This window comes from Mytilus californianus, unplaced genomic scaffold, assembly GCF_021869535.1.
Source record: "Mytilus californianus isolate M0D057914Y unplaced genomic scaffold, xbMytCali1.0.p SCAF_13, whole genome shotgun sequence".
Taxonomy (NCBI): Eukaryota; Metazoa; Mollusca; class Bivalvia; order Mytilida; family Mytilidae; genus Mytilus; species Mytilus californianus.
This window is the reverse complement of record NW_026262615.1, coordinates 4,490,606-4,518,139: the sequence shown is the minus strand read 5'-3', so window position 1 is coordinate 4,518,139 and position 27,534 is coordinate 4,490,606. Positions and strand designations below refer to the sequence as shown.

The 27,534-nt window shown below is 32.0% G+C and overlaps 1 protein-coding gene and 2 long non-coding RNA genes across 8 annotated transcripts in view; all 3 read left to right on the top strand.

Annotated features, from left to right (window-relative positions):
- LOC127723042 (uncharacterized) overlaps positions 1 to 27,534 on the top strand; it is a 260,474-nt gene that overhangs the window by 159,937 nt on the left and 73,003 nt on the right. Inside the window, exon 1 of one of the 6 annotated variants that reach the window (XR_007991826.1) lies at positions 3,656 to 3,749. The exons of the other annotated variants lie outside the window; for them this stretch is intronic. The gene's annotated coding sequence lies outside the window, so the exon portion shown is untranslated. Of the gene's footprint in view, positions 1 to 3,655; positions 3,750 to 27,534 lie in introns of those variants that run through there. 6 annotated transcript variants of the gene reach the window in all.
- Positions 15,387 to 20,339, top strand: LOC127723049 (uncharacterized). The gene is made up of 3 exons (XR_007991832.1): positions 15,387 to 15,501; positions 16,295 to 16,387; positions 20,173 to 20,339. It is a non-coding gene; the product is annotated as an uncharacterized LOC127723049 (long non-coding RNA).
- Positions 21,822 to 25,726, top strand: LOC127723048 (uncharacterized). Its single transcript, XR_007991831.1, has 2 exons — positions 21,822 to 22,026; positions 25,522 to 25,726. It is a non-coding gene; the product is annotated as an uncharacterized LOC127723048 (long non-coding RNA).

Sequence of the window (27,534 nt, the reverse complement as noted above, 5' to 3'; positions counted from 1 at the left end):
CAGTCAGTAAACCCTTGCTCAGAACAATGCTCATAGGCAAATACAATGCAACAATGCTACATGTAGGGCAAAATGGAAATAGTCAACAAATTATTTACGACAAATTTTACAAACCGTTTATAAACTAATGCAATATCAAAACGACTTGGTCTGTCGGCAATGCAAAAACTCAGGGCATAGACAAAGTGATTGTCAGGAGGATTTAAGTAGCAGTCATGAAGACGTCAATAATGAACAATAGGGTGCCAATGATGCTGAGACTAAAGACAATGAGGTATCCCAATATATACCCCAGCCATTTACTTCCATGGTATCATTTAGTAAAATTTAGGCTCAAGGCAATGCATGATCTACAGATAAAATCAAGATCAAGTGAGAGACCAATCAGATCTTGTATGTGACCGTTCTAGCTCTAACAAAAACGAGAAGACCGATAAACCTGGAGGAAACATTGCACAGTATTTCCATTGTCAATCATCCGAAACATTGATTCATCCAGTGAAAAATGAAATGCAATTATCAAAATGCAATTACCAAAATAGACATCAAACATAAAGAAGCTGGACCTATACAAAAGACTAAAACCTAAGTTCTGATACAATAAAGCTTAGTCATATCAAATAGTTAAAAAAAGCAATCATGGTTCGCAATAGTAAATATCCGTAACAAAAAAAATGAAAAAAGAATAACATACATTTAGTGACGTGTATTCGTTAAACTAGAGAGTATGAAATACATAAATGTAACCATCGGAAAAACATTCTACTTGAATCATCTTTATATGAGTTGTGTATTAATTTTCACGATAAGTACAAAACAGATTATTTGTTTGATAAAGTTCAAAAAAAGTTGACAAAAACATACAAATTTCTAAAAACTTGAACCACACACTTTATCGGAAAAAATTCAATAAATATATAGCAGTTTGACAAACACTAATTTTGATCATTGAGAAGCTTAATATCTCTTAACAATGTAATGTGATTAAAACGTTCAGCTGATATTTACAGAGTTATCTCCCTTTAGTGTTATGAGTACCTTAAATACAAAAACATGTCTAAAACATTATATCCGTATCTATTATATATTGTTCACCATACCAGACAGAAAATTATGATTTCATACAATCTATATTTAACACTTTACATGTTGAAATGCATGATTACGAATATGCCAATGTATTATTTAATCATATATGTTCATTCGTCAACAACTGTGTTTTACTTATCAACTGCATAAAAGGAATTTCCATTGACGATTGGTCTGTTAAAGTACAATCCAAATCTAAAAATAGAACAATCTTTACGATTGCAAAGTAAGTATATTCCAGGTGATATTATCCTTTACTATGCAAATAAAACATCCGGTTTCAATCAAATAAAATTCACTTTTGTCTTGGTTTATAGACTTTGTCACAAAATTCTGGTTCTACGGAATTTTTTTTTTATTCAGGCCACGCCTAATCAGTGTCAAGATAGTTGGTCAGTTAAAAATAGAAAAACAACAGATGTTTTTTTTTTAATTGATTATTAAAGCATATCATGATACCAAATAATATAATGAGAATATCATACCAAACAGACTATAAGCAAACAATTTTCTTTTTGCTGTATATCACTTATAGAATTTATTACATATTTGAACAAGAAATATAGTTCATTTATAGATTGTAGTATTTCACGTAGTAAACTATTTATTTAAAAATAGTTTTACATATACATGTATTTATGTTTATTTAGTACATGGACATGTGCTTATTAGCATACAAAAATGAAAAAAAAAAAAAAAAAAACACGTTATTAATGACATGCGTCCGAAGCGCTTTTCTGGATTTGCTTTTCATCAGAACGCTCAAAACCGAATTTAAAAAAAAAAAAAGAGTAAAATAACAAAAATACCGAACTCCAAGGAAAATTCATAACGGAAAGTCCCTGATCAAATGGCAAAATCAAAAGCTTAAACAGATCAAACGAATGGAAAACAACTGTCATATTCCTAAAATTGTAGAGGCATTTCCTTATGTAGAAAATTTTGGATTAAACCTGGTGTTATAGCTAGCTAAACATCTCACTTGTATGACAGTCATACGTAAAAAATCAGTCTGATTCTGACAAAACATTCTCTGCAACTGACATTATGAAGAAGTTTGATTTCTTGATTGACAACATATTTGTTCAGTTTGGAGGACGTTTTATACAACAAACAATCTGCATTTTCATGGGAACCAACTGTGCTCTTCTTCTTGCTGACTTGATCCTTTATTCATTCGAGTCTGCTTAATACAGGAACTTCGTAGGAACGAAGAAAAGAAGTTAGCAGTATTCTTTAACTTCACTTTCCGCTATATAAATGATGTTCTCTCACTAAATAATTCAACATTTGGTGACTATGTTGAATGCATCTATCCCATCGAACTTAAGATAAGGGATTAAACAGTCTGCCTCACATCTGGACTTACATCTAAAAAGTACGCTCTCCGCAGGCCCTTTGTTTTTAAATAGCTCTTTATTTTTTCGGTTCCTATAAATCCTTGGCTTTCAAATATTTGACTTTGAGCATTCCTAATGAAGGCAAATCCAGAAAAGCGCTTCGGAGGAATAAAACGTTGTTTTCATTTTTTTTTTTGAAACCTACATGTATGCAACAACTCAACAAGTGTTCGAAATATCTATTTTGAATGCCTTACGATTTTTGAGCATTTTGGAGATAAAATGTGAAGAGCAATCTAACGACCAGACTATATCATTATAACACATCGTTGCAGACCAGTCATCAGAAGAGTACAAGTACGTCACAGTCACAACTTTGAGTGGATTACTTTTGAAGGCTGTTTGAAAAAATATAATATAATGTGTTGTTACAGGAATTTTGAAATTGTTCGAGATTTCGTTCCTATACATAGGGGTAGGTATACATTTTGACACGTTCGTAGTTGCTTTGGGAGTTTAAATTGAATAATTTATTTCAGATTGCAACCTCATTTTGATATCAATTCGCGACCTTCAGAACGAATGGCAAAAACCTTTGGTTCACGAACATGTTCCCTGTAAGCTCTCACTATGTTTCATGTTCCCTGTAAGCTCTCATTATGTGTCATGTTCCCTGAAAGCTCTTACTATGTATCATGTTCCCTGTAAGCTCTCACTATGTGTCATGTTCCCTGTAAGCTCTCATTATGTTGCATGTTCCCTGTAAGCTCTCACTATGTGTCATATAACTTAAAATAGTGATTCTGAACCAAAACACGAAATCAGAAACCAAAATACAAAGATACGAAAGTAAAGAAAATCAAGCTTATGCTGAGGATTCATGTACTTTTTTTTAAGACTTGAAAAATGTTGATTGAAAAACACCTGAATATAATTTACCTTGTACAACCCAGGGAAGTATGCTCAAGGGGTCTTGTGTTTACAATGTTCCACCGTTCAAGGATAAACGGTGGACTTTAATATATAAAAAAATCTAGTTTCTATGTTTAGCACACAAGTAACATTCTTTTCATTACACAGACAAAAAACTCGATCAAATGGTATAACATTCTCCATTAAATAAAATACATCAAAAGACACACTAAAATCTTATAACGTTACCTTTTCTTATATTTGACATTTAAATTTGTACTTTTAATACCTTGATTACATTGTTATATGTCGGTCAAAATTTTATTAGGTAACATGCTCGACGTTTTTCATTCATTGATACTATATTTCTTTTGATGGATGTATAATGTTCCAAATACGAAAAAGAATGTAAGTAAAAGTGATAAGTAATTTATTTAAGGTTTACAATAAATTTTATTTCAGCTGCATGTTTCTTTTCGTGAAAATAATGATATATACATGGATTCTATTAAACTGTCGAGTTCCCGTTTTGCATATGATATCAATTGGCTTGAAGTTGAACATTTAGACTGATGTTTGATCATATTCCTACATTTCCAAATAGTCCAATGTATTCAGAATGGTATTGGTAATGACATTATATTTTTTAATTGTTATTTTACATTCCTAGTACAAGTTATTCCCTCATTGGAATATATGCTTTATTATTCAGCACATTATACATTAAAATCTAAACATCAACCAAACAACCTTTATAATGTTACAGCGTTGAAAAAGATGTGTGAGGGATTCGTTTTCTGTTTTACAAAAATGGCATTTATCATTTTTGGATTTGTCCATTCTAAACAGCTTTTGTTCCGTTATAAACAATTTCCAGCTAATTTGATTTGCTTTCCTAGAGGACATATTTCTATTTAAATTTCTCCATAGCTTTTTCGAAGGTAATATTATTTTCGTTTTTTCGTTCCAAATATCTTTAATTGTATGAACTCCACTTTTTCCGAAGTTGGCGAGGAAAATAGGTTTTCTTTTATATTGAATTTTATATGATTGTTTCAAAATAACTGTTGGTTTAGGATATCGTTTCTATTCATTGGACTTTGTATACTTCAGAATTTAGACCATGTTTTGAGTAAATCAAGATAAAACTTTTGAAGATTTTCCATTTGCAATCTTCTTAAATCAGAAAATTTTGCTAAAAGGTTTTCACAATTATATTTGATATAATATTTCTGTAACTAGCGTTTGGCTATCATGTTCCAGTTATCTTTTTCTGATCTTAATATCTTTTGCATGCTTTTGGTTTGTTTAAATTTAATGAACGAGTCTTTATTGATTATACCCATTACCCCTTCCTAACACGCGTCCCTTTTAACATGGTTAATTAAATTTACATTTCCCTCCCATTTAAAATTCCACATGATGTTGTTTATTTCTTTTACAATTTTTGAGGTATTCCTCGCATTTCAATTTCAAACCCTATTTTAGATATAATCAATGATTTTAATATTCGGACCCTGTACTTGAATGTTATGTCACGAGATTTCAAAACATCAAGACACGACTTTATTTTCTTGTTTTTTGTTTAAGCTTCTACATTTATACTGTATCCATGCATAACTCCCAATGCTTTAATTGGTTGACTTGACCACCTTTTTGTTTTAATATTTTGGAGTTTTATATTTCAAACGACCCAAATATACCCCTATAGTCTTTTCATAATTTATCTTAGCTTCCTATGCTTTCTCGTATACTTCTAAAACCTTAAACGTTTCCTTGGTTGATTCCTCTGTTCTATTAGAAAAGTGTGTATCGTCTGCAAACATGTTTATCTTAACCTCTTTGTTTTTAATTTCTGTGTGGCGGCGAGTTATGTGAATTTATGGAATTGGATTAGTCCTAATTGTGGCTGCCATCAGCTCTGTCTGTAAAATGAATAGCATAAGCGATATTGAACAGCTCTGATTTTGATCAAGAAATTGGGATATATCTTGATTGAGAACCGTTAGTCATTAAACAAGTTTCAGCATCTTTTAGTAACATTTTAACCCATTCCCTGAACATTTTCCCAAATTGAAATTGTTCTTAATATGCATCTAACCATTCCCATTTGTTTGTTCCAGGCAAATTATGGATCCTTCATCATTATCCATATCTATATATTCGAAAATATCTTGCAGCATTCCATTTGAATCGAAAATATTTATGCTCTTTACAAAACCCTTTTGGTCTGTTTCTATAATTGATGGTAGAATAATTTTCAAACGTTCAGCGATAATTTTTTAGCAAATTTTATAGTCTACATTTAATAATGTTATTGGTGGCCAGTTCTTAATATCCTGCCTCTCCCCACTTTTATATACTAGGGTTATCATTCCAATTATCTGCGATTCGGAAAGCGTTTTATCAAAAAATGTGTCTTTTAATATTTGCGTAAGTTCATTGTGTATCGAAAACCAAAAGTCTTGAAAAAATTCTGCAGTTATGCCATCTTCCCCGGGTAATGTATCCCTTTTCATTGATTTAATTGCTTTGCAAATTTCATCTTTCGAAATTTCACTATCACATAAACGTTTAATCTGCTTCAGAGAGAGTTTTATGTACATTTTGTGATTTTCCCCAGCCTCTCGGTTCCTAAATTTCAATCCTGGTATCTATGATGAGTTTATTTCCAACCTCCCGAGGTAAACGTTTCTCATAATATGCTAGTTATTCGCCTAAGATTTCATTTATATTCTTTTGAATGTGCCTTTGTCGGGTTTTATCTTTAACCATAGTTTTTCGAATCTAAAAAGAAAACAGTTTGTGGATTTTTCACCTTTTTATATTATTTTATTTTTTATCTTATGCGTACAGCTTCTGCATTTCGTTCATAATATTTATACATATCATGTTTTAGTTCTTTTCAACCTCATTTAGATTTTGTTGCGTTTCGTCTTTTTCAATTAGTGTTTCTAATTTATGTTCCCAATCTTTTTAACCTCATTTTCATTAAACTTAAGTTTCTTTGAAAAAGTTATTGTAATTTCCTTTATTTTTAGTTTTTTTAAGATCACATAACTCCTTTTTATCTTTAAATTTGTTTATTTTATGTTGTCAAGAATTCCAGAATGTTTCAAATATACCTTTAAAGGGAAAGTCCGCGATTTTTTACTTATCATCTAAATATGTTCATCTTAACATAAAAAACACATTCACAAAGTTTTAAATTTATATTCTTTCTAATAACTGAGAAAATCAAGTATTTGTAACTTTTTTGGTTGACCTACGTCACTGGGTTGTGACGTTTTAACCCGATTTGTTGAATCATGGGAAAAAATAAAATCTGTTTAAGTCTTAATTGCTTATCAGAATTTTACGTAATTAAAAGCGCACAGATGACTGTTGGTCGTAGTTAATAACCACAATATGAGAATGAAAGAAAATGAATATGTGTGTACCGTTTTGTATTGATTGAATAAAACTTCCTATATGAAGTTATCTAAATATAAATATTTTCGAATTAATTTCATAAATTATTGAGATTTTTTCATAAAATATCTATAGAACATTTTTACTGATATTGAACTGAAAATATTTTAAGTTTTATCTACCGTTATAACTTTGATAACCATTTCAATGCAAAATATTTGTGAACAGAGTGTGTATATTATTTTGTAAAGTCATTGTTTATTTCTCGATTTGAGGAGAATTCGTTTGAACTTTACCTTGCAGCAATTTAGCCTCAGGTGTACACAGGTGTGAATTCAAGCGTACACAGGTGTGAATATTGTCATTTTGAATGGATTAACAGAAAGAGTATAGCGTGTTTAATATACTCAGATGAAATACCCGATGACAATAGAGAAACAATAATTAAATTGTATACATTAATTGAAAATTAACATTCAACTTTTTAATTCCGGAAGTGTTACAATATCAAATTGGAACAATTTTCGGTTACGTTCTATGCAATTTGCATTAAGTTAAGATATGAAGTTAAAAGAATAGTACTTTTAATCTTAAAAATTAAATGTTACATTTCCCAATTAATTATCATTGCACATCTGTTAAATTTACTTTACCGGAATTCTTTAACTTGTATTTAAATCTGGCGATGTTTAAATGCTAACAATCGTAAAACTATCGCAATTTTAAAGTTTTTAATTGAAAAAATACAACAGTACAACATGCATGATTTTTTTTAATTTTCTTATTAACATTTCATTCTTACATAATTAAATTCATTTGACAATCACTTAGACAAATTATTTGTGAAAAGAATACCAATTATCGTTTATTTCATTAATGAATATACATACATTATAAATCTAAGCTAATACATTAATTTGTTTGAGGATTTTTTTTAGGATAGCCGTCATTAATCCAAATTAGTAATACAGTTGTTGTTATTAAAGGCATATCTTAGTAATGTATTACTGATATTGACGATTTTAGAACAGTTCGTCCCAACCTCGTTGTTCTTGAAACAATCTTTACTAGTATACTTGTAAGTTTCCTGACGTATAAGTGCCATTGAGGATGAGCTCCAGAGATAGCAGACTAGTAGCGTATTTGTTTGTTGGGGCAGGAGAGGCCATGCAACCACTTGTACAGATAAACCAGCTTATTATGTTGTCAACACTATCAGAAAGAGTTCCCATCGTCGGACTGGGTATATGAAGGCTCCAAGAATGAACTATTGACATGTCTGACTCTGAACAGTTAGTAAACGGACTTAACAATGATCTATAGACATCGACCGCTTGTTCTTGATATTTGAAACTGCATGCATATATACGTTTATGAGAGTGATTATTTATCTTGTGTCTGACGAAAACTAAATGCCTGCATGGTTATATCTTGCCATACGTTTGTATTGGTTTGGTGGGTGTTCACTCAAAATCGTAATTCAAAAATTGTGTTTGTGAGATGTAGATTCACTTCAATACCGAATTTCGTCTATATATTTCACAAGTGTATACCACGGAGAAGTTCTGAAGGTATATTACTCCCATTTTGTTTGGGTGTGAACCATCGATGTTTACAGCAATATTTAATGAATAAGATAATGATGGTGGAAAGAACTATGATCGTCATGTGGAAAATATTACATGCATGTCGGACCATAAGTTGTCAATCTGTATGAAAAGATCTCCAATACAACCATATTGAGTAGAAATTTTCACATGCTATACTCTCGTACTAGTATTACAGGGTTCTTGTTGTCGTTTAACTCAGACACACATCTTTTACTTTAAGATGTACATGACTGAAAGGTTCTAAATATATAAATATATCTTAAATGTAACAATAATCAAACGCCTATAGGCAATCACTAAAATGGTATGAAGTTTTTATACAGATTTATTCTTATTTACACAATCATTAACAAACTAAATAAATTTAACAAAGTAACACCGTGACACTACGATATAACAAATGGGATACTAATTATTTTTAACCATGCTATGCAGAAACTGAACACATCAAGCAGGAACATATATATTAATATACTGTTCCCAGCATCAAGTTAGTGCACGTGAATACCAATTAGGAACACGATGTGTGATTTTGTATAACTAAAAATATCAAAGCGAGCAATAACTTTGTCAAGCAAACATTTTTTTCTCTCTTTATCTCCGCTCCTTTACAATAACTATTTCGCTTTTCGTCGATCATTCTCTATATTGTTCTCTATTCGGTTATTTTTTTTCACTATGCCACTCTATCTCCGCTCCTTTATCCCCTGTCGTCTTATTCCTTATAAAGATAGGGACATTATACATAGAAGGAGCTCTCTTATCTTCAATGAATTAATATTGATAGTGACTATAAGTGCTTCATTACTTTATATATCTGCATGTTTGCCAATCGACAAAAGCTTGTATTTGCGTGAAGAATATTTTTTTTCTCAAAAATATGGTCCAGAATCATGACAAAACAATATTCATTTCACAAAAATGTTCAAAGGTCATGTTTATAAATTTTTTTAAACTTATTATCAGCAAAAATAGTGGATAATATTATTATCAGAACATCATTCATTAAAAGGTGGAATTATAATTTCAAACACACACAAGATAAACAACGTTAGACACAAATATATATGGTTCAATAAATGTTACCTGTGCACACCGGGTACCTCAATAAAGAGGCCATGCATGAACCTGTATTATATAATTGTGTAATACGAATTTTTAGTTGACAGGATGTCACTGGAATACCCAGGGACGTGTATCTAATATACATCCTTGGAATACCTAACTGAATGTGTCGCTCTGACACGACATCTATCAATAATTCTGACATACCTATTATCAATTCGGGAGGAAGCCAAAATATATATATATAATAAGATAACGTAAATAAAATTTAAAAAGAAAAAAAACCTATACATTTTTCACCGAACATACCAGATAGAGTCACACATTTAACTGTAAAGCTAAGTGTCTTTATAAGTGACCGTTCCGAATTGATCCCGTATCAATTTAATATAATTTAAAGATTAGTTAAAAAAAAACACTTTTAATAAAAAAAATTGAGATGTCCGATATTTCGATATTTACATATGTATAACCTGGGAATATTATACTATATCAACATATTATGTCCCAGCTAAAACCTCTTCCTAACATTGCTCCTTGTCAATAGCCGTTAAATATCATAATTAAAAAAATGTTATTTTATATCGTATAACTTTATTAATTGAAAAATTATCTTGTCTAAATACGGAACTATTCTTTATACAAATCAATGCACTTTATATAAAAGAGGCATACTAATGAATCTTCTGTAAATCAGTGATTGTTACAAGAACACTGCATTTGTCTTTCTAATAATTGAAACTGTTAATTCTTCCTCATCAAATCTATATTTTTGTTATTCAACGAGATCTTATCATATAAGGATTTGATAACTATAGCTATCAGAACTGCTAGGTTATTTTGTTATTAAAAAAGGATAATTACCATCGAATCTCCCTCGAAACATGGTCTTCACACACCAACTTGTGCTTGCTATAGATGCATCTATTTGTTGTTAGTTTAAGGTTGTACAACTATGTCTGATACAATTCTTTCTTTTTTTGTGGGATTGGGAAAACTATGTAGACTTTTGTCATAACCTTGTCTGACAGAACAACCGTACGCTTGGCAAGACATTTTGACACTGAATAACCGTCTACGGTAATCCCCAATTGATGATGGGAGTTTTTAACGCACGGTCGGTAAATCCCCGATTCTTTTTGTTCTTTGGGGTTTATAGATATCACGTGACTTTTTAGATCGAACATGCCGACAAGATGGCGATATGTCGAGAACTGATAGTGAATTTCAAAAATCGATTTTGATCTCTTTACATAGAGAATAAAAGTTTTTTATTCATGAACATGTGGTTTTTTATGCTTAAAGAACAAAATATCAATTTTTAATTTTTTTGCGGAGTTTCCCTTTAAATTGTCGATTTTTATTATACTATTAATAATTTTCCAATAACCAGGACCTCTTTCTGGTTCGTTGGTTTTGATATTAATTGTCACGCTGTCGTGATCACTGAACGGGAAATAAACAATAATTGAATTGTTTAATCTACAATCGATTTTATCACTAGTGAATATATAATATATTCACGATTATGATTTACCCCTTGATAATGTGTATTGTTTTTTGTTTGGATATCTGAGATGCTATATGACCGTCAGTTCATTTTTTTCAATAATTTTTTTAGTTCATGATTGCCTACATCTTCACGTTGGGGCATATTTTTTCTATCTAATGTTTTATTTAGACAACAGTTAAAATCTCCCATAACATATAGTTCACGACATCATTTTCTTTATATTTGGTGAACTTATTAAAGAAGTATTTTCCTTTCTATGTCATTACACAGGTAAAATAGCTACGGACGTTTCACGGATGTGGTAATAAACGTCCGTAAAACATCCGTAATACGGATGTATTACGGATGATACGGTTACGTCCGTAAAACGTCTGTAAAAATACATCCGTAAAACGTACGTGTAAAAACTGATGTAAAACGGATTTTCCGTTTCACGGACGTTTCTTAAACATACGTATTACGGACGTTTCTGCAACATCCGTATTACGGCTATATCTTATTCAAAGATGTAAAAGTACCATGCATGATATATGCACAACGGCTAATACATGCATAAAGTAAAATTCTTAACTTGCTTTCAACATTCTGCATGCCAGACATACATGTGTATAGTGAATCTCTGCTTCAAGCCTATAACTTTTAATATTTGCATAATATGAGTACATATGAAGTGATCTTTTTCCGAAAAGACCACATGATTTAATTAAAAGTATGAAATATTAAAATAATTAACTGACAATGTCAATGACTGATTTATAATCCTTTTCTCCAGAGCATTTTTTTTTATATACTTCATTTGCATAGGATTTTTCAATGAAATGCAGAAAATACTTGTACTTTAATGCAATGTTAACTGTACATGAAAACGTTTCAATTGATGCACTACAACACAGCGGCATCATTATAGAGGAAAGGGTTAATTATAGAAATTTAATGAAAAGTGTATAGTAACAGGAACATATATATTGATATACTGTCATGACTGTTCCCAGGTAGTAATTAACAAAATTAAATGGAAAGCTTCTTAACAACAGTCACGATGATTCAACAGTTTTCTCATTCTTTCATACATGTATAATAAAAAAGATAGTGAGTTTCTAAACACTGAATTTTTTCATTGCTTCTTGATGTTCATCATGAACATCCATTTATTTAATTTAAGATATGGTTGTACTTTTCCATCAACCATTTTAAAACATATCTTCCAAAAAAAATCTAGAAAAGGAGTCAACTTGTGAGTGAAATTATATAAAATTAAAACAATGTTAATTAAAAAAAATATCTTTTTCCTGTATGTAAGGTCAAATAAAAAAATATGTGTGTTTCTTATTTCCGTAATAACTACCCTATATATTAAGCTTAGAAATAGCCTTCCCCTAAATTTTTTTTGATTTATCAATAAGCACTGTTAAAGTCAGAATTTCTCTCCCATCAGCCCATAGACTCAATGTAAAAAAAAATTGTAAAATAAGAAAAATCCCCTACCTATCCTATTTTTTCAAAGATGTAATAGGAAACACACATATTATTTCATTTGGCCTAATTAAGAAATAAATGTAATTGAAAAAAAATCTTTATATTTTTTAAAAGATTTTATTTTTAAAAGCTTGTCCTCGCAATATTAAGTTGAATTATACAAAGAGTGCTTGGTGTCTTTCCCACAAACAACTAATGATGGATGGCTAATTAATTGCCATGAATGCAGTTAAAAGAATATAAAAATCTAACATTCAACCTTATTTGTAACGCTTGAGTAAAAATGACTGGATGTATATATATATTGTACATGGCTGAATTAAAATTACCGCATTATGGCGCATACCTGGTTTCTTCAAATGAGACCAATGGAAATAGATCTGACTGTTGTCAATACTTGATTGTTGATCATTCTGATTATCTGTCCAAGTACAAAACTATGCTAACAAGAAATTGCACATGAGCATATAGAAAGTACTTGAAAAGTTTCAGATTGTTTGATGTCTGAAGTAGTTTCTATCCTGTTCAATGACTGAATGAGGATCATGAGATTTAGGGGGAAGGAAACACTCTTATCGTGTTTAAATCACGACAACCAATGCAATAGTCACATGGTGTTAGTTCGTCCCTTATACCCGCCCTTATATTAAAGCCCTTATACAATGCATCTGAGACTACTATAACCTCAGACTATAACATAGTGTTATAATAGTCTCAGAATATATGTAGAATAATGCCGGTAACATTATAACTTTATCATACATTTATTCTCCTTTGGTGTGGAATAAAAGCAAATTACCTGCAGTGCTTCTATTTTATTAAGTTGTGTTTCAAGCAAGCATTTGTGAAAACAGTACTATTTAAAGTAATTTTGGGCAAGATAGAAAATTACAGTACAGGGCCTTTTGGTGTAGGTCTATTGTTAATGATGAAATTGAAAGAGGATACCAATTAAATTAATTTATAACCAAAAATCTAATTAAACGAGAAAAGCCAGAGAATAAAAGATAAAACAACAATAACTTACCATTACACATAAACTGACTGATCCAGAAATTTTCATAAAGGGGGTGGGGGCACTGACTGTTAAAAAGCAGGCCTCACTAGTCATGCCAGTGGCGGATCCAGATATTTTCATAAGTGGGGCCCACTGACTGCCTAACCGTGAGGGTCCCGCTCTGGTCATGCTTCAGTGATTTCCTATATAATCAACCAAATCCCCCCTGGCCCATCTAAATCCACCTCTGCATGCTTAAGTGATAATCCCTATACAATCAATCAAATTTTTCCCACAAAAAGGGGAGGGGCAGGGTGCACTAAAATCGCCTCTGTGTGCAACATGAACATCCAAAATACATGAATGAACTCAAGTAGTGATAGTAGTGAACAGTTCGGAACTTCCCGGGCTGCTCAACATGTGGCAACCTACGTCTTAGTATAATTGCAAATTTAGTAAGTAAAATTTTGATTTGATTCGACATTTTGACAAACATGATAACATAAGGGACTGACGACATCATAAGATCGATGTAGGATAAAAAAAAAAACTTAAATCAAATAGTTTTGGGGTGGGGTGGGTGGGTTAAAAATTGCTGCAAGTTTTGTTTATCCAACATCAATTTTACATATATATCAAATCAATTTTTCCCAAATTAAGTGAAAAGGGGGGGTGGGGGTCAGTGAATTATCCTACATTGAACTTTTGATGTCGACTCGTCCCTAAGATCTGGTGAGCTTTTCGTTGAATATAGGAGATAGTGATTAAAGTATTTGCAAGCAAAGTTCATAAGTTGAGAATTATAAAACAAAATATATTGTTTAACCTTGGACCAATAGATCAAGTCCAAAATTTAGCCATTTCAAGGATCGATCAGGGTGATAATGTAGCACTGGCTATTATAATACTTGTGTAGAACCTTGTATAGAGTAAATCAAGGAGGCAGTAGGAAAACTTATAAGATGTTTCCTAATAATCATGATTACAAAAGAACTTGACACGGATTCTTAACTGAAGGTCTGTCCGATTAGTAAAATTTCGAATGCACTTAAATGAATACATAAGTGACCCCCCCCCCCCCCCTTAAGTCTCCGCCAAGACTGATAGACTCCTTAAGCCAATTCTGTAACCAAGAGCATTCCTATGTTTATATTTTATTTATTATTGAGTTACTGTTTAACCTTTAGTTCTTCTCTGATTAGAGCTAGGATTTGTATAGTAATAATATACAAATCCTTGATAAGAGCAGAGACATATAAGTATTATATGTCTCTGATAAGAGTAATCCTCGTTTGTCAATTTTCCATAATTCCGCGGCACCACCCCCTCAGCAAACAGTCTTGTATTTAATTCTGAATAGAACAAAATGTAAAATAAGTGAATAAGTTATAGATTAAATAATAAATAAATAATTAAATATTCTTTATTTAGTTTTTTCTTTATTCTCACTTCTTCCAGAGACATGTACGAATGTACGTCTCTGATTCTTCATAGTCTTATATCTGAGACTACTATAACACATGTGTTATAGTAGTCTCAGCTTATATTAAGGATTTGTAGAGTATACAAATCCTTGATTATAACAAAGGCATATAATACTCAGTGTACCACTTCTGAACTTTTTTGTAATTATTATCTCTACTTAATTCCCCATTCTTGATTCCAGACCGGGTTCCGGACTAACTCTCATATACGTAAATGATCGTAAATGTACGAAAGCTTGACACGTCGAATACGAAAACCCGGAAATATTTTCTCCGTTGCCGTTTTTTATACTATGACGCAAAATCCATGGACGCTCGTCTGCTGCTGAATTCATGTTTTACAGTTTAACAAGGATTTGTATAGTGTCACTGTACACATCCTTGAGTTTAAAGAATGGAAAGATATATTATAGTCAGATAGATAATACAAAGAACTCTGGTTTTTCAAAACCGATGGGTCAAAAAGTTATTAGTATGAACATGCAGATAAATTGAAATGGGTTGCTTGTCGATTAACTGGAAGAAACCGGGGAACGAAAGAAAGTTGTGTTTCTCTTAACGGATTACGTACCCAATATTTTGTACTTGGAAAGCGCAACGAAAGGTAAATATTATCATGTACATATTTAAGAAGATGCTAGTGCTATACTTTTCACGAAAAAAATTTGACTTTATAAATGTCATCGCATGCAAACCCGAAAATCAGTCAAAGATTGTCAAGAACGGACGCAAGTCAACTCGACCCACTGGCAAAACGCCCTACTTTTTTAACAACACGCCTCCCTTTTTAAAAATATCCCACTCTTGTTAAGGGAGCTACCATATGAGCTTTATTTGGGGGGTACTGGTAGGGGTGTGTTATTTGAAAAATATGCGGAACTGGAGTTCTGTCAACTTATAAGTTAAAAAAAGCTAGGATTTATGTAAAGAATTACCAGGAACAAATATAGTGAAAAATTAACTGGCAGGACAGAGATTTCAATTAAAAAAAATGCAGGATAACATTCTTATCCTAGCCCCCACCCCGTAAAAATCAAGTGGTGGCTTCCTTACCAACTCGCCCCGCTTTAAAAAAAAATTGCCCCACTTATGAAAAGGGTTAAATCCGTAAAATATACTCCTGTCAACAATGGCAACTCGCCTAACTTGGGTAAAATCCAAATGAATATAGAATATAAAAAAAATAAAGGTCTGCCTACTCGCCCGTATTTACTTATCTACCCAGAAATTAGAAGACACTGATACAAAGAAATCGAAATTTAATATATGATATTTATTGATTTAGAATGATGTTTCACTTCTTAAAATATGATTGTAGATTCATTATTTATTATTAAATTATTATGTAATTTATGTATTTCTTTATTGTATCATAATCTATTTGATTCTTTTTTTAGCTGACTCAAAATCTTGCATGATGATGCTGTTTGGGCCCCCTGGTTGTACATAGGAAGTGGACTCCTCGAGAAGATGAAAGGTCTGCTTTACATGTATGTAATGTAAATATAAAAATAAGAAAATGTGGTGATTGCCAATGAGAAAAACTAGAGGAATTTTTAAAAGTGTAAATTCACTTGTTTTTCAATCCTAATAAATCTGTCATATTGTAATGATAATAATGTTTAAATTACGTAATTATTTTCAAAATAAAATATTGTTTACACCAATGAGAAAAGACAACTCTCCACCAGAAATCAAATGACATTGAAGTTAACAACAATAGGTCACTGTACATCCTTCAACAATGAGCAAAGCCAATACCGCATAGTCAGGTTTTAAAGACCCTATATGAGAATCACAAATTTGTAAATCAAACCAGAAAACTAACAGACTAATTTATACAATGTAATATATAAAAAACAGAACCAAAAAAACAAAATATTATAAACAGCAACAAACGACAAACTGAACCACTGAATAACACTAACAGGCTTCTGACATGAGACAGACGCATTCAAAAGGTTGTGGTGGGGCTAGACTAGTAGTTTGTGGTACTAAACCAACCACCTTAGCTGGGATATTGGTGTGAAAAGGGCTTTTAAAGCAGATTTATACATCCCCAAAACTAAAAAGACTAAGTATAGATCTGAGAGTACTCCCAATTGCTAACAGCTAGTTCAAAGCCAATAACAACTTTCAAGGTACATGTACATGTATTTACCACCAAACCTTGTCTCGTTTAGTCCATTTCTCAGATATTACCTTATATCAATGATCAGTCTTCATGCTGAACCACAGGCCCAGCAGCCCAGGCTTGTAAAATTGCTCTCGGGCCTGTAAAAATCATCTCTACAGGCCAACAGAATCTAACTAAAATTCTCCAAAAATTGAGTTCCGGGCCTGTAGATTTAAAAGTTCATTGTGAAGACTGTTATCAAATACTAGTTCAACTTTTGGTATAATTTAAACATTTTTGAATGACTTCAAATTTCAAAAAGTATCATGATTATTAAAATAACTTGATGGTAAGTTGATGCCCAAAGATTGGCATTATAAATCATGACAGATTCAGAGATCCAATTATACATGTATATAACCGCTTTTGTTCATCCCTTCATTCAAGGGTCATATGGATTTTATATGATGGATTAGATCATTAGAACATTAAAATGATTAAATACTTTGATTTTTTATAGTCATTTTTATACGCCTGTCAAAATTTTTACGGGACATATTATGGTATACAAATGTCCGGCTTCCGGCCGTCTGTCTGTCTGTCTGTCTCTCTGGCGTCCACATGTCGCACTGTAACTTGAGAACCACTTATCCAAATTTAATGAAACTTAACATAGTCGTTTCTTATGATGGTCAAACTATCTGCATACTTTTTGGTGAAAATAAGATTTAAACTTTCGTAGTTACAAGACTTTATAGCTAAAACAGGGGTGTGTTTTTTTCACATGTCGCGCCGTATCTCAAAAAACATGTATTATTGTTGCTTAAAACTTTACACACTACTTATTTATTTTAATCTTAAGATCTGTTTACTTTTTGGTGATGATTCAAAATTTTATTTTAGAGTTATTGAGTTTTTTGTAAAAAAAGGGGGGTTTTAACATGTCGCGCCGTATCTCAGAAACTATTTATGATTATTGCATAAAACTTCACACACAAGACGACGGGTGTATCATGCGCTCGTGGCACAGCTGTTTATTAGCTTTTCTCATCACAAGGCGTCTGTCGTCGTTGTCCGTTGCTGTTAACTTTTACAAAAATCTTCTCTTCTGAAACTAGGGAGTCAAATTGAACCAAACTTGGCCACAAACATCATTAGGATATTTAGTTAGAAATATGTGTCAGATGACCTCTCCTGCTAACTAACATGCCAACATGGCTAAAAATAGAACATAGGGGTAAAATGCAGTTTTTGGCTTATACATGTGTAGGACTCGGAGGTGCGATGGGGACGCTGAAGTGCGATGGGGACGCTGAAGTGCGATGGTCCACGCTGAAGTGCGATGGTCCACGCCGAAGTGCGATGGTCCTTTCGATAAAGTGGGATGAATTTGCATGACGTTTGATATTGTGACGTTTTCAAATACAACGTTATGAAACAAATGGATTCACAGGCAGGAGAATAAGATTTGTAGATGAAGGTTTCGTACGTACTAAGGAAAGGAAACAGAATGAAACGAAGGATTTAAGTCCCAAACAGTTTTGAGCATGTCTTGGTCTTATATAAAATTTGACTTCTCCTCAAGTTAACATCACATGATTTTGTGTGGCCAACTTTTAAAATAATAAATTAATTATTAGCAATGTTTTCGTTATATCAAGTAGCGATAATTTTGTTTTATTCTCGAAATGAATCCGGCATGCTTTGTAAGAAAACGGGCAATCTTGGTTATTTTATTTTTTTTAAATATTTATATTCTGCTATGGGTTAGGCCAAAAGAAACCCAAATGGTGCCAACTTGTTGTAATTCTCAGTTTCTGCTGCTTAGCGAAAAATCAGCTAATTCTCAAGCTAATGACAGAACAAGCGTCATGTCTCACTATATGTCAAGCATAAATGTAATCGGTAGTTTTTATTTCTTAAAAACTGTTATGATTTATTAAATAAATAGATGCATGAGTGTTGTGAGAAATTTCGTAGCTACTGACATGACAAGAACAAGTTACTAGTATATTTGATAAAATTAAATGTATCCTGCTTAGTTAGTACTACAAAGAGCGCTGTGCTATACCCGTTTTATTTTTTATCGCACTTGAATGCTCATTATAAAAACAATGTCCCCCAACTCGAATCCATTATACTTAATCTGAGCCATCCAGTCTATTTTCTGCCTCATACTGTTGTATACTAAGCAAAACATTAGCAAATTAAAAATTAAAGTCTTTATTTTGACCTGACCAGAAAACCTGGTCTTCCAAATGCGAGGCTAGCACATTAACCACTACACCGCCACATTTAAAAATGGGATTTCAACTTCAGACCATTGCATTTAGCTAGTATACACAACGTCACAGTTAGACCATCGCACTTCAGGGTACCCATCAAACGCACTTCAGCATATCTAACAACAAGTTAGTGTCACAATGGACCATTGCACTTCAGCGTGTTAACCAACGCACATCAGCATGGACCATCGCACTTCGGCGTGACCATCGCAGTTCGGAGTACCATCGCAGTTCCAAGTCCTACACATGTATCTCTGAGACTAAAGCATTCAGAGCAAATCTGACGTGGGGTTAAAACATTCACCAGGTTAAGTTCTATCTGCTATGAAATTTTTAGACAAATCAGACAACCTGTTGTTGGGTTGCTGCCCCTGAATTGGTAATTTTAGGGAAATTTTGCAGTTTTTGGTAATTATCTTGAATATTATTAGAGATAGAGATAAACTGTAAACAGAAATAATGTTCAGCAAAGTAAGATCTACAAATAAGTCGACAGGACCAAAATTGTCAATTGACCTTTTAAGGAGTTATTGCCCTTTATAGTCAATTTTATTAACCATTTTTCGTAAATTTTTGTAATCTTTTACTAAAATCTTCCCTAAAACTGCTCGGCCAAATTTAACCAAACTTGGCCACAATCATTATTGGGGTATCTAATACTATTTATTATGATTTAAACGTTATTTTACATGATTTCCAAAACCTCAGTGGATACTGGTGAGTGACTGAGGCTCTTGGAAGCCTCTATTTTTTCAGGGAAAGTTTGTTGGTCTAGTTTTAAAAGATCAAACTAAGCCAATTTTGCCGGATCAAATATTAAAGGCAATTTTGGCAGATATTATAACTTCATTTCATTAACCATTATTTCTTTTAGCATTTTCAATGAAAGTACAAGTACTTTGAGAAGTAGGAGAAGCTAAGCAACAGAACAGAATTCATTTGGGTCATTGATGTCTAGATTATATAGTGGATTCATAGATTGTCATATTGATTTATGTGCATATGAGCACAGAGGAGCAGTAGTCAATGAATAATTTTGTGATGAGAAGTATGTTATTAAAATGATGACTTTATTTGAATATTTTTTTCTTGTCAGACTCGGTACATCATGTTATTGTACATGTAGTTTCCAAGATTATTTTAAAGTTTGAGGTCATAGAGTTCAAAGTTTTGATTCTTGTTGTGGGCAAGTTGAAAATTATCCATGTTAGAAGTGACAAATTATTATTTTTACAAAACCGTAAACAATTTGTTGATATTCGTGATGAGGTCAGTTTAAGGAAACCAAGAAATAACTTATGGTAAAGTCATTAATATTGTGCAGTTGTTGTAATAATACTCCTTAGTACTTAACTTAAATGTTGACAAGTTTCTGATTCCTTGATACAGGTCTGAATTTGGATTGTAAATAAATATTTGACACATTATAGTTTTCTGAATAAATGTAGTCAAAGAACTTGACATTGGTTACACAGCTACTTTTGCATAGCTACTATTTCTGTACCAAAATTATGTAGTACTGGAAATCTACTTTTAATATTTAGTACCATTTTGTTACTTTAAAATTATCATGATATTAAGTTCCTGTATTTTACAGTACTTGATTTGTACTTGAAATTTAAGTACTACAGTTTTTTATTCATGTTATTACACCGTTACATTTTCAGCATTTTGATAGTTTGTCTATTTCACATCTCTTAAAGTTATGATTTTCAAACATGGATTATTATGATCACTGTGGGTATTATTTCTGTACCAAAATTTTTAGTACAAAACAAGTACTGTAAAATACTGGTACCTTACCTAAATATTACCATTATTTTTGAGTAAAGAAGTAGTACTAAATATTAAAAGTAAATGTCCGGTACTAAAGATTTTTAGTACAGAAATAGAGTAAAAAGGATAAGAATGTACGAAAAATGCTCTGGTTACCAACCAATCAAAATCCGGCATTACTATATAAGGTTGAATTTATAAGGAAAATTGCATTGCAAGCGATCCCAAACAGGCCTACATTTCTTGTAGATGAATTATGAAAAAGTTTAAAAGAACAAACAATTTTTTTATACAACCACAGTATGGGGTCGTATACTGCTACACAGTATACTGCTATCACATTGTTGTCCTTTAAAGACATTTGGTTTCTGGACAAAAAACTTTAGTTTAAGTGTATGGTACTCTTTAATCTAAAGGTTCAATACCCAGTGGTGGATCCAGAAATTTCCCCCCTATAATGTGTCAAATATTTGATTACAATCCAAATTTAGACTTATATCAAACTTGAATATTGTGTTCATTTTTACCCCAACTGTTCAGGGTTCGTTTCCAGCTTTGCTTGGGAAACCGTTTATTGAAGTTTATTTTGCTTTTTGACAGAAAATTTATCCATTGCCAAGGTACATTGAAAGGTTTTTCTTTTATTAAAATATGCACATATATTTATATTAATTTTTTATAAGCTTAACTGTTGATCTTCTTTCTGTTGTTTGCATACATTTTGTTTCGATTCACTCAAAAGTAAAAGTATATAGTAAAGGTATAAATTAGTGAGCATCAATTCATACTACATGTAGTTTTTGTCTGGACTTCTTGATTAAATTATTTATATATACAATTTTAGCTTGTAACCAAATGAAAGGAAAGTACAGTATTGACAATGATTGATATCACTGGTGAACATGTATGTCATGTAGGTGTGAATGTCCTGCAAAAAAGAACTGATATCAAAGTAAGTTCATCTGTAGAATTGCAGTTAATTTAAATAATTTGATGTTATCTACCTAAAACTGTTTCAAGTATAACTGTACATGTACACTGTTGCTTATTTTTCTCACTTTCCCATGTAATGTATGCATCAAGGCATCCTTACTTTGCCCCTTCTACTGCTCCATACACACACACTTGAGATGTCAGAAGTTCAAACTATCATAGCATTTACATTTCAAACTTACACAGCTACAATAGTACAAGTAATCTTGATGTACAGTTCTAAAGATGCATATCGAATGTACATCTGTAAAGCTGTATATAAACTGTACAGCTGTAAAGCTGTATATCAACTCTACAGTTTACAAACAGATGTACAGTTTATATACAGCTTAACAGCTGTACAGTTGATATACAGCTTTACAGATGTACAGTTTATATACAGCTTTACAGCTGTACAGTTGATATACAGCTTTACAGATGTACAGTTTATATACAGCTTTATAGCTGTACAGTTAATATACAGCTTTACAGATGTACATTCGATATGCATCTGAGAACTGTACATCAAGATTACTTGTACTAAAGTAGCTGTGATATAGACATCAATCTTATTCTACGAGAAGAGAAAAAGGGGAGGGGGGGAATCAGAATCAAAGGCATGTATAATAGATGTGCCATTTGACTTTGGTACACTCAAAATGATTGCTACTACCTTGACAATGTCCAGTACGGGGTGACATCCTCCGCTATTGCTTGCAATAGCAAATCTAGTGTTAGAATAACCTTAATCGCCATTCATTTTTTCTGATGTAAGAAGAGGAAATAGAGTATATTTCTCAATCTTACGTGTAAAATTGTGCGTTAGATATTTGACACTGAACAGCACAAAACGTATAGACAAGGAATAAACCAATGCAAAATGTGTCATTTTAGGCTATACAAAGTATTGATCAATCAATCAAATCATGATTAAAGTGATCAAATCATGATAAGAGATCAATCAATCAAGTTTTGATATCAAACAAGTAATTAATCAAGTGGAGAATTCGAAAAAAAAATGTCCCCTCACCTTTTACAAACTGTCAATCAGTCGATCAATCAATCAATCAAACTATCGATCAATCAATCGATTGATTGATCAATCATGATCACAAACCATCAATCAACCAATCCACATAATTTTTCCGATCAATTTATGAAAGAAAATACCTTTAATTCGCTTTTGAACAATCGACTTTTGCGTATTATTATGTCACCCCTTTGATAAAAGGGGGGACATATTGTCATTCTACGAATTATTCTTCCACACTTTTTGTCCAGCTTAGTTCTCGGAGATGACTTGACATACATTGATAAAACTGCTCCATAAAGACAATCCCCATGTGCAGATGTGCACTTTGGGTTTGGAATTTTCAAGATGGCTGCCGTTACCATGGAAATGGCAAAAATGTGAAAAACCGAAAAATGGTCCAAATTAAATGAAACTTTATAGCTGTACAGTTAATATACAGCTTTACAGATGTACATTCGATATGCATCTTGAGAACTGTACATCAAGATTACTTGTACTAAAGTAGCTGTGTACCTAGTCAGATTGGCCTATATTATGTATTGATAAGTTGTTATCATTTAGAATACATAAAATATTTGCCACTGGACATTAAAATAAGCAAAAAAAATCAACCAATTAATGATTTTGCATTATCAGAATGAATTTGCAAACACATAGCAATCAGATTATGTACATGGATAAACCTTGGAGCTTTTTCAATGAACCAGGTTTAACCAGCATATAAATATAAAAAGATGAGGTATGATCCTCAATGTGTCATTTAAAAGACCAAAGGACATTATTATTTATATAATATAATGCTATTTCACACTTTCAATTTTGTTTTTTGATCAGAATTTTTTTTTGTCAAAACATAGCCATAAGTATTTCTATTCTTGGCAGCATTGTCAACGATTTGTATAAAGCTTTATATTTCAGAAGGTAGAAGACCTGGCCTTGAAGTCATAAAACTTTTGAGTCATATTTTTGTACTCATACTCCAAAATCAACCAATCAAAATGTTTGATTTCATGTTTCGAGCATAATTTTTGTGCTCCGAGCACTGAGCAAAGTTTTATGACTTCAACCCCTGGACTTCATATCTTGTTTGCAGAGGCTTATGTTACAAAGATTCTGTCTGTCATATGTCCATTGTCCTCGACCTCATTTTCATGGTTCAATAACTGCTTGAAAAAAATATATAGTTCTTTTGTCATGTGAATTTCTCACTTGACATGTATGAGTTATAGGATATTATAACTATATTTGGTATATGGGTTCCTTGTAACATCTACATGTCTGTTAGAAGGGTTCACCTGACTTCTTCTTCACTTTTTTGATCAGTGACAAGGTCCATTTCTCAAATCCTATAAGCAGTAGGTCAACTGTACATGTATATCAGTCTGGCAAGTCAGTCTGGCAGGTTTCATCTGATCTTGGGTATGACCTCATTTCATTTATCAATGTTAAGTTTTTGTATTTTTGCTGATTTTCAAGTACTACAAGCTTAAATATTAGGTCAACTATATTTGGTGTATAAAAAAATCGTTTGGTGTAGATGTCTGTCTGATAGGATTTATCCGACCTTCACCTCATGGTCAAAGATCTGTAAAGTGTTAAGATTTTGTGATACTTTTAGTAATTTTACCTTTATCTTAAAGAATTTCAACATAAAATAAATGGTCAGCATGTCTTGTTGAGGTACTGGTTACCTATGAGTTGTACGCTTAACATGCTTTGACAATTTTGTAAATACTGGTTCAACCTACAGCTTGTATTTAATAGAGGCTCTTCCAAGTTACGGCTATGGTAGTTTTATCAAAATTCCTTCATTGTTTGATTAATCTATTGATACTGTTTCTGCACATTGATATATGAGTACACACACAACTTTGTTTTAAGATTTCATAAAAGGAAAGTAAAAGGAAAGGCTTACATTAGTTTGACAGCAACCTTACAGCAAAAAGTACAATAAACATGGACATGACAGCAGTTTTTATACAACCGCCAAAAATCACATCATCGTCCGAAATTAAAAAAAAAAAATTCTTCAAATATTATTTGGGGGAGGGGTGTCAATTCGCAACAGCATAGTGTACTGCACAAAAGCAAAAAAATGAATATAAATTCAAATCATATAACCAATTCTAGTTCTTTGACTACATTTATTCTGTGTCAGAAACCTATTATTTGTCAAATATTTAAAAACAATCCAAATTCAGACCTGTATCAAGTGCGAATATTGTGTCCATTTTTGCCCCAACTGTTCAGGGTTGGACCTCTGCGGTCCTATCCAGCTGCACTCGGCAAAGCAATTTAATTTAACATGCTAAAACTCACAATATGTCATAGGCATATACTTTGCAGGCAGTTTGGGACCTCTTAAGTGTATTAGACTATTAATTACTATAACATTACTTCATGGAAGTTAAATTTATATTATTTATGAATATTTTATTTCAGTTACCATTCACAGTGAACATGGTGAAGAATAACCAATACCATGAATACAGGACATAGAAGACTACCTCACAAATATGGGAATTTTACAAAAAATACAACATTTAAATTTACAAAGAAGACATTTATTTTGACATTCATGGACTTTGAAAGTAAAGAAATTAGAATGTGAATAAAAATCCTTGGAAATAAAATTTTGAACTTTGAAGGAGATTGAAGATTATGTTTGTTCTAAGAAAGTTTTAAGAAAACAGATACATTCAAAACTGTAAAAAGGAAACAATACAATATTCACAATTACTCTTGAGATCAATTACTCTTGATATATAATTAAAAGATCATATAAAAGTAAGGAAATTTGGTTGAATTGCCAATGAGAAAAATATCCACCAGAGTTCAAATGATGTGATAGTGAGCAATTATAGGTCCTCCAACAATGAAAAAAAACCAACTATATAGTGTGCTATGAAAAGGTTTGGATATGACAAATAGAGAAAACTAAGAGCCTTATTTTAACAAGTTAATATATGAAAGCAAAATATGAACCAAAGACAAGCACTGAAATACTTATGATTAATGTTGATTTACTCTTGAATATTCATGTAGAATGTTTAAAAAGATTTTAAATCAAAGTTATCATCAATATTCAACTTGTTAAACAACAAGTCACTGTATGACAGAAAGTTCTATGCCAAAAACCTTGTATGTATTGCATCAGAAACAAATTTTAGATAGAACACTAGGAGACTATATCAGGGAATGCAGATAAAAAGTATCATCACCTTAAAATAAAGTATAGCATTTTGTCATTGACAGGTCCATCAAAAGTTTCAGCAATATAACTGTTACATAAAAATCAAACCATACAGGTATTTTTTTTCAAAATATCTCTATATAATAATATGCATAATATTAATAGACGTTATACGTCCGTGGTACAAAAAATCCGTATTACGGACGTGGTACTAAACATCCGTATTACGGACGTAGCATTATAAATCCGTATTACGGACGTTTAACGGATGTTTTACGGTTTGATACGGACGTATTATGGATGGGAAGCAACGGACGTTTTACGTCCGTGGTACTATTCGTCCGTAGGTTTTCCGTATAATACGGACGTATTACGGATTTTTTACGGACGTAATACGTCCGTAGCTATTTTACCTGTGTATAAGGGGCGTAAACATTAAAAATTCGAACAATTTTGTTTGAGTCTAATTCAAATTCAACCATCAATTTCCTTCCCTCTACATCTCTATATTTTTCATAAACGTCAAAATCTAAAATTGGTTATCTCTTTAGAAGCGGAAGTCCCGTTATAGCAAAAACTTAACCCTTCCCATTTTTTTCACCTATTCATTTTCTATCAAAAAAGTGAAATAACCAAAATACCGAACTCCAAGGAAAATTCAAATCCGAAAGTCCCTTATCAATTTTTACCAATGTTGTACAATGAGTTTCTTCCAAACATATAAAATCCATATTTTTTTTCTAAAACCATTGAAACAATGCTTTCCTTTTCGACTTATCTCCCATACCGTTTTGCGTTTAATGAAACTAAACGAAAAGACATACTTTATGAAAGGATTCATGTATTTTAGTTGATTCAGGGAAGATTGTATTTTTGTGGATATTTGGAGTTCGTGGTTTTACCAAAGTTTGCATTCACGGATCTGGAAAAATTTAGATTTCGTTTAACATTTCAATTCGTAGTATGAAATGTACGAACAATCTTGTTATCGTTTTCTTAAAATTGGTTACCCACATATACTAATATACTGTGGATTCATTATTATTCGTTGGATACCAATTTTCGTGGTTTTCGTTGGTACAGGTGAACCACGAATTCAAATGTTCAACGAATAACTAAATTTATATAGGCTTTGTATGCAGAGATAGACAAAACCACGAATTCAAATATCCACGAAAATGCAAGTTTTTCTCAATCCACGAAAATTGGTACCCACGAAAATAAATGAATCCACAGTACCCACAGTAAATACGTATTAAATA